At 32.8% G+C, this 9,192-nt stretch overlaps 1 pseudogene; it reads right to left on the bottom strand.

Moving 5' to 3' along the window:
- Positions 1-1,436: 1,436 nt before the first annotated feature.
- LOC120116938 lies at positions 1,437-3,450 on the bottom strand (annotated as a pseudogene).
- Positions 3,451-9,192: the final 5,742 nt, after the last annotated feature.

Here is a 9,192-nt window from a genome sequence, read left to right as displayed (position 1 = left end):
TATCATCTTTTCAGACCTTTCGAACCATTCTGACAAGAATACCCTTGATAATATATTCTTAACTCAGATATTTTCAAGTCAATTGCCTTCTCAGAAGTCACAAACATGTTATCAGAAATTTTCTGTACAAAGATGAATCTTTACCATTTAATGCGTAATTTAGCGAGTTAAGTACGAATCCTCAAAGTACTTTCTCATTCAGGTCAAATCAAATTATTTTCCTCACAAGGGCATTTTTGTAATTTCTTAACCAAATAATTTCGGTATTAACTCTTAACAAAAATAACTATAATTTAGAGATCATATGGTTAATCGCTTTCACAAACATTCTTTGATCTTGAAATAATTCCTTAACAGACTTTAGTATCTTCCATAAACCCTCTTGGGTTAAAACCGGTTATCCAAACTTCCTAAGTAAGCTAGCATTTCTTATGCACATCAGTAGTTTCATCAATCAATATATTTTTTGAGTTATCAATAAACTTCCAGGGATAATTCTTGACATTTTACAACATAAGGGTATTTTCGTAATTTTACCAAACCGAAGTATTCTCATTTTCTCATCCAAGTACCCTTAACGTTTAAACTTTGACGGAATAAATTATAATCTACATATCCATGGTTGATTCCTTTATCACTTAATCTCAGAACTTGTAATTTAATTCCAATTGTATTCCAATTTCTTATAATAGTCATCTGAGTCATATTCAGTTACCGAATTTTTACCGTATTCGGATCGAGTGTAGAAATTAATTAACTACACAAACAAGACCAAACATTAACTTATTCATACATTTACCAATATCAACATGTTCCATAAAGCATAAAGAGGTAGTAATATATTACCTCGATTTCTGTGCAATACTGATCGACCATTAAATTTCATTCGACGCCCTCGATCTTGAAATCATCTTCCAATAATTCCTCAGATGCATATCAATAGAAATTACATAAAAAAACGGAGCTTAATTCCGAAAAACGGATCGAGTCGGGTGATTAATCAATGAAAAACTACTTACCAGGTTCGAATTTGGCGAAACGGACTTCGGAATCGGACAAAACCCAAAATATTGCCATTGAATTCTAGCTCACCAACTTGATTTCTAGCTTCCAATATTTTCTAACGAACACGGACAATCTATCGTACAAATGCGACTTCAATTAATTTTCCTCGCCATAAAATAACTTATTAGAATCTAATTAATAATTTGGAAACCCAATTTGCATAACTAAAAACTTAAAGAGCTAGTAATATTTAATTACTAACATCATGGACTAAATTGATCTTGTAAAAACTATTATGTCATAACTATAACCACTTGGAAACTAAAAGACAAGGTAAAGATCTCACCAAACTTGGATGACATACCTTGTGGTTTACCCTTTTGCATGTTATCTACAATTCCCCACAACCCACGTGTATTTTTTTCCACCATTTCTTTTCCATTCATTTACTTAATCTTTAAAGCTTCAAGCCATATTTTGCAGATGAACAAAGAAGCATCGTCGATAGGTAGTTGAACGCCGACCACCACCATATCAACCGTCGTCACTAGTCGTCGTCCGAGAACCAACCCTGGATTTATTGAAACCAAGTCGATGCCATTATCTTTGGTAAACTTCCATGCATCATCCTCGACTAACGTCTTACAAAGCATATACCAAAGCTACGATTTCTCATAGTAATTGGGATCCAAAAACCAAGTTTCATCGACAACAATATCAGGACCAAGAGGCTTTCCGTTAAACACAACAGCTGCAATTGAAGATGTTATAACAACACGTTTAATCGAAGGAACCTTAGCACATGACCTAAGAATATTAAGTGTTCTCTTCAAAGTTGGGTCAACCATCTCAGCCTGAGGATCCTTAATATTTGATAAAAAGGAGATGATGTGTGGAAAATTACTATGCATCCATTGACTACTGAATCGAAAGCGCCATCATCCAGTAGCTCTGCCATGAACAAATGGAGTCTTTCCTTTGCTCCATCAAGTGCAAACAAGTGTTCTGATTCTTTGGATCATTTGGGTCACGAACAGTGGCTTTGACAGTGTAACCACGTTGAAGTAAGAACTTAACCAGCCATGAAACTATATAACCTGATGCTTTTGTTACACATACACGCTCATTTCTCTTCTAAATTTTCTGTCACTAATTTGGATGAAAATTTGGCTGCTCATGAAGAAAATGTTTAACGGTGAAGTGAGAAGGGAAGAGAAAGAGTTTGCGTCTATCTATCAATACTAAAAATAAATCTCATCAATTTGTGGTTCTCAAACATTTTGAATAAAATAATAAAGTTCACAACAATAATAGATGAATAGAATTAATGTGAATTCTAGAATCCTTTAAACCCCATATTCAATTAAAAAATTAACCCCACCAATTGGGGTGTGACAACAACAACATAGAACCAAAACTTGTAAGGTCATTAGGCTCGACCTAGTAGAGTGAGAGCCATTTCCACAACATGACGATGTTTTTTTCTCAACAACACCATTCTGCTGAGACATGTGAGGGCAGGTTACTCAATGTTGTGTCACATCTTGCAGAAAAAAAAAACTAGTCAACAGACGATATTCCCCCCCAATCACTTTGAACGACCAATATGTTAGAGTCAAATTGAGTGTGAACCATTTGTTTAAACAAATGAAAAATCTTAACAGCTTCACTCTTCTCCTTTATAAGATACAACCAAGTATGTCTAGAGAAAGCATCCATAAATGACAAATAATATTTAAAATTGTTGGAAGGAATATGGGCAAGACCCCATAGGTTGTAAAAACTAACTGAAATGGTGTAGTATATATAACGTTTGATTGAGGGAAGGGAAAAGCGTGACTTTTCCCCATTTGACGAGCACTACATAATGAAGACTTGGATTTATTAACATTTCTCAAATGAAGATTATTACAAGTGGACCCTAGACTACTAAAAATAGCATGTGAGGGATGACCCAAGCGATCATGCCACACACCATAGTCAACAACAACACCACTAGCCACATTCAACATAGGCATAGAGTCTTCATTCGACGAACAAGAATGAAATTCATAAAGACCACAGCTTCTACCCTACGTAGCACCACAACTCCCATGTGCTCATCACACACTAAGCAGCTATGGGCATAAAATTCCAAGAAAATTGGTTATCTCACGCAAGTTTAGATACAAAAATAAGATTTTTTGTAATTCGAGGAACATGGAGCAAGTTTGACAACTGCAAGGTTCGAGAAGCAATATTCAAAGTGGTATGACCAACCCTAGTTGTAGATAAGGCCTTACCATTACAAATTAGTAACGTACCATATTTTGAGCTATCGTCAAGCTCACCATCATTAGCAGTAACATGATGTGTGGCACCAGAGTCAACACACCAAGTAGTTGTTGCACCATATGAAGGATGAGCTACGATGGCCATGACTAGAACCACAACAACCACATCCATGATTGGAAGAGGTAGTATTATGGTGCCATAGATTTGTACATGCATTTTTGAAAGTTACATTATTTCTAGATGATGAGATGCCGATGAAAGATTCATCAAACCAATACCAGCACCGATCATTCAAGTGGCCAGTCTTTTCGCATAATTGACATTGTAGTTTGTTGTGACCTCTACCGCGTCCCTTAGAGTCCATCGAACGTCTTCCTAATCTACCTGATCATTGATTCAAAATAGTAGGTTTCGATCACCAACCGAGGAGCTAGTGGAAACCTGGGAAACACTAGCACTAATATGAAGACTATCAAATTGTTCAAAGCTCTTTTGCTGTATTTTTTCATCAACAATGAATGAGGCAATTCCCTCCAGAGTAAAAGGTTCTCGGTTTACCTTATCACTGCAATGAATAGACAATATTTAGATGGTAAACCGTTGAGAATGGTTGTGATACGTTTAAACTCTGACTGGGAATCCACACGCAGCAAGGGCATCATATATTTCATTCACTTGGGAAATATAGGCACGTATGCCAAGATCGCCCTTCTTAACCATTTTTAACTTGTGCAGATTCATGAGGGTGGTAGTAGATTTACTTGCAAAAAATATGATCATTATTTTCCAGATCTTGTAACACCCTCAACCCGTATCCAACCCGGATACGAGTTTGAGGTGTCACATTAACTTTTCAAACTTTGACTCTTGACGAAAAATCAAAGAAATTTAAAACTTTCATTAAAATAACATTGTTACTTTACACAAGTTAACCAAAACAAGACAAAACTGATCAGAGCATTTGTAATACACAATTTGGTTACATGCCAACACACTATATACAACCAAATATCTACACTTAACTACAATTCTGATCTGATATGTGGAAAGGAGAGTCTGACATGTCTTGCTCATCTTCACTTCTCCTCTCGCTTTTCAGAAACTACGTTTGAAACACTCACACGCTAGGCATATGACTTAGTGAGGCAAATAAACATATAATGTAAATTATAACTTGTAATCATGCATGAATAATTATTACTATTATATCATACCACTCATATCGTTACTGATGTAACAAATACACTACATACATATATACATGTCATTATCATTCATATCTCTTATTCTCTCGTTCATATAATCTCTTATGTTCATATCATATATCTTAACATATACTCACTTTTATCATATAACATATACAATCAAGCAACTATATCATCATCTTCATTTTTATCACTATCATAGATTCCTTTTTATCATATGATCTTATAATTACCATTTGTACAATCATATATCACACATAACATTTCACAAGGAAACAAACATATCATCATATCAAGTTTATTTATATTATATCTTTATTAGCCCATGTACACATGCGAGAACTAAAGATATGCGAGTACATAGAGGTTGTGCACTATGCTATCACCACAGATCGTATAATTCCCTCAAGGGGCACTGAATAGTTATCCCGAAGGACCACTATGTCCTGAAGGACCACTGACTATTCCGAAGAACCACTATGTCCCGAAGGACCACTGTTTGTCCCGAAGGACCAATGATAATCCCTCGACTCTTGGTATGCCAACTATACCCCTAGCTCTCATATCACATACCATGGGCATTATCTTTTATACCATTACACATTTTCACATAGTCACATAGCTTTTCACATAACATTTCTATTTGCACATGTAATTACTTAACTTATTTTCACATAGCTCATGTTCCATATTCATATCTCATAAGCACGTAGCTCATATTACTTATATTCACATATACATTCACATCACTAATTCATATAAGCTCATGTATTCACATGGGTCATTTCTCATAGCATATCACATAGCTTCACAACTCATCTCATATCATTTTATGCATATACCCTTATATCAATACCATATAACTTATCTTATCGATTTGCATAATCCTTTACAACATACAAAGTTTATACTAATTCCATATATGTACTTAATTCCACATCACATTTTATTATCTAAACCCATATTCACATATGATTTCCCATATAATTCTTATATAACTACTATTAAATATTACTATAATAACTTATGCCAGTGTTTCTTAGTTACATCTGATTCTTATTTTCTATCATATATATACATCAATGTTACTCAACTTATTTCAGTCTTCATTTAATCATATGAGTCCATCATATTAGTTACATAGAATCTAACTTACATAACTTATACTTGGTTATCATATCTCACATAAATCATTGCCCTACAATATATTATATGCCGTATAGTTTCCTTCCACTTATAACATTCCCTAAAGTTTGTGTACACTTATTATATATTTTACCCATGGTTCTTATATCTTCTCCTAGTCATATAGACCCATAATTCCTCATTATCTAACCTATATTACATGTCCATATAATTCTGGGTATTTATACCACCAAGTGTATACCACTTGCTCTTGTTATTACTTAAATCTTTATTATCTACATAGTTCATGATCATATAACCTATATCATCTTCTTATCTAATCACATAAATTAGATATATATTTATATATATATATTCATATGATTTACTACTCTAACATATATCCATACATATCATAACATATAACACATATACTTATACCAACCACAAGTTTATATTCATTAATTCATGCATTCTAATATAGGAAATAGACTTAACACAAGTCTTATTTCCATGAATCACCATATACAATACACTATACACTCACCTTAGCCTTACTTTGGTTCGATCCTAATTCTTCGATTGTTCCGGAACAGGATTACGCTCTAAACCTACATAGTAATACATTGATACGTATCAGTATACTAATTGATATCTTCTAAACTATCACTTCTTGGGCTAAAAGAAATACTATTTTCATCTTTTAATGAAGGTATGCATCGATGCACTACACCATATATCGATACATCCTTGACAGGTGCATCGATGCACTATCTATGCATCGGTGCATAAATCTCATTTGATGTTTGTATTTTAAACGGGTGCATCGATGCACTCCTTATGCATCGATGCACTAATTGCATTTGATGTTCATTTATTTGAGAGTGCATCGATACACATTGAATGTGCATCGATGCACACAGCCCAGAAATGATACTTTGAGCACAAAAATCCCTTCTTGATCCTCTCAACTCTTTATATTTCACCTTCTTTAATATTCTAACTTTCATACACATATTTACACTTATTTCTACTCAATAATCACATATTTAACCTCCCAACCATATCCTTTATATGGCATTCAAGAATCATACGCAAATATCACCATGTTCCAAATCTCATTCTAACACTTCATATTCCTTATTTAGATTGATGACAAGTCAAATTCAACTTCCAATTCTAATTATCAACTCTATATCAAGATTTCATTCAAGAACTCATAATCTTTAATATCTCCTAATTCATCATCTTTTGATTTTAAGATAACTTAAGCTTTCCTTAAGCTTAGTTATCATCTAATGATCGAAACTCAACTTAAATTTAAGCTAATAATCAACTATTAAGAAATCTTACCTTTGCAAGTTGGAGTCCACGGCTGGAAGAAGAATAAGAAAACTCTGGAGAAATCTCTCCTTTCCCCACGTGGTTCCCTTAGCTTATAAGAGGGAAAAATATCTTTCATGCTAAATAACCATTTTGCCCTTTGATTCCTTTAATAATTACTAAAACCTTCAAGAAATATTTTTGAATAACTCATTGAACTATTCAAATATCCAACTATAATCACCACATTCTGAAGTTTTACAATTTAGTCACTAACCCATAGTTTGGGATGTTACAAATCTCTCCTCCTTTTAAGAAAATTTGTCCTCGAATTTTCATTGCACACATTAATAAAAACATATATTATAATGTTCTTATGTTGCCTTATTTACTTAATATTTCCTTCCTTTAGTTCTTCAATTACCATTTTCCCTTATATATATATTCATCTAGTGTCACTTATCATATAAACAGTAACCAGTAACCTCAATTCATTTGTCATTTCTCTCCTTTTATTCTTCATTTTCCTTGACCTTTCTAAAATCCATATAATGTCACTCATTATATAGACAATACCCTCTATTCTCATCACTCCTTACCATAAATTCATCTATTTATTCATTAATTTTTAATTACTTTATAACAATACAAAACTTATATTCCATCATCATTTGACCAAACATAACTTTAAATCTTCTTCAATTGTGATTCAACATATACCTTACAGAATCAAACAGTCTTTTAACATTACCTTGCACACTTTTCTTATTTCTTTATTGAACTTATCATCTACACTTCCATATAACATTTATCTTACTTAACCCTTTAATTTCCTTTTTCACTTACTTTCTTTATCCCTTTACTCCTCCATAAATCAAAATCTCTTTGTAACATAGATCATATCTTTTCTTCAGGCTCTCATACTCTTTTCATATCACTTATACTTATCCATGATTACCAATTTTCATAACATCTTCGTAATTTGATAATATTCCTTTATTTATATAAAACCTCTTCCTTTATCATCTCTTATACTGATAATTTCTTCTTTAATCTTTTACAAATATTTATTTCTTTGTCTACATCACATCTATATAATCAGAATACATAACCAAATCCATATTCATCTCATACTTGATTAACTTAACTTATCAAATCCACAATTCTTTCTCATATACCATGAAATTTCTTTGTTCACATTCAACATTTTAATTCTTCTATCTTATAAACTAATCACTGATGTACTTATTTCTTAAACTCTTCCGAAACAATATTCACATCAATGAATCCTTCATTATTCCCATAACAACATTTGTTTACCATACTATAGCTCAACCGCATAGTAACTAAATTACTTCATCTAAATTATCACTTAGAATAGTGGGAATCTTCTAACATTATTCGGTTGCACATTTAAATTTCTAAACACAGTCTTTAACTTTTCAATCTATGGTACAAACCTTATCACCTCGATCATATACCTTCTTTTTCGTCAAAATTTTCCTCAAATGTACTTACTCAACTTTTCAAACTCAGACTTTTACTCACCCACAGTACTATTCCTCTGTTTCAAAATCAAACGTTTTAACTTTCTTTGTCTTATAAACTAGTCACCAATATATATTCATTCTTAAACCTTTCTATTACTCTTTATCTCTTCTTAAACATGTAAATCCTTTTTTCACTACATCACATTTACATACTCAAGATATATAACTATATCCAATACATTTTCATCACGAAATCTTTTTAGCCAACGCTAACTCTTTCCTTCTAGATTACAAACCCTTATCATATCCACACTCTTGCTTATACACAATACTATCCCTTTGTTTCAAATTCATAACTCTGATTTAATCCATCTTATAAATGTATCACTGATGCACTTATTCTTTAACTCTTCTATAATTCTAACCCCATCATTTGATCTTTTAACATTCTTATGGTGACATTTGTCCACCATACTCTAGCTTGCCCGCGTAGTAATGAAACTACTCAATTTAACTTATCCACTTTAGAGAAATGAAAACCTTTTAGCATTGTCTTCATATCATTTAACCAAATGTCTGTAATAACAGAACCTTCATCAAATTCACCCTTGAACTCGGGTGCTCTTAACTATTTTAACTACTTCTATACATTCATTCAACATAATGAAAAACATTTTTTAATCTTATACATGCATTCCCTGAGGTGTTTGCTCTTCGCCCTGCCTGGTCAGGGTAGGTGAATTGCTATTACCTTCAGGTCTATCGCCTTT

Source organism: Hibiscus syriacus, unplaced genomic scaffold (assembly GCF_006381635.1).
Source record: "Hibiscus syriacus cultivar Baekdansim isolate YM2019G1 unplaced genomic scaffold, ASM638163v2 tig00110307_pilon, whole genome shotgun sequence".
In the NCBI taxonomy this organism is placed as follows: Eukaryota; Viridiplantae; Streptophyta; class Magnoliopsida; order Malvales; family Malvaceae; genus Hibiscus; species Hibiscus syriacus.
Note: the sequence above shows the minus strand (reverse complement) of the source record. Positions and strands in the feature narration are given on the sequence as shown.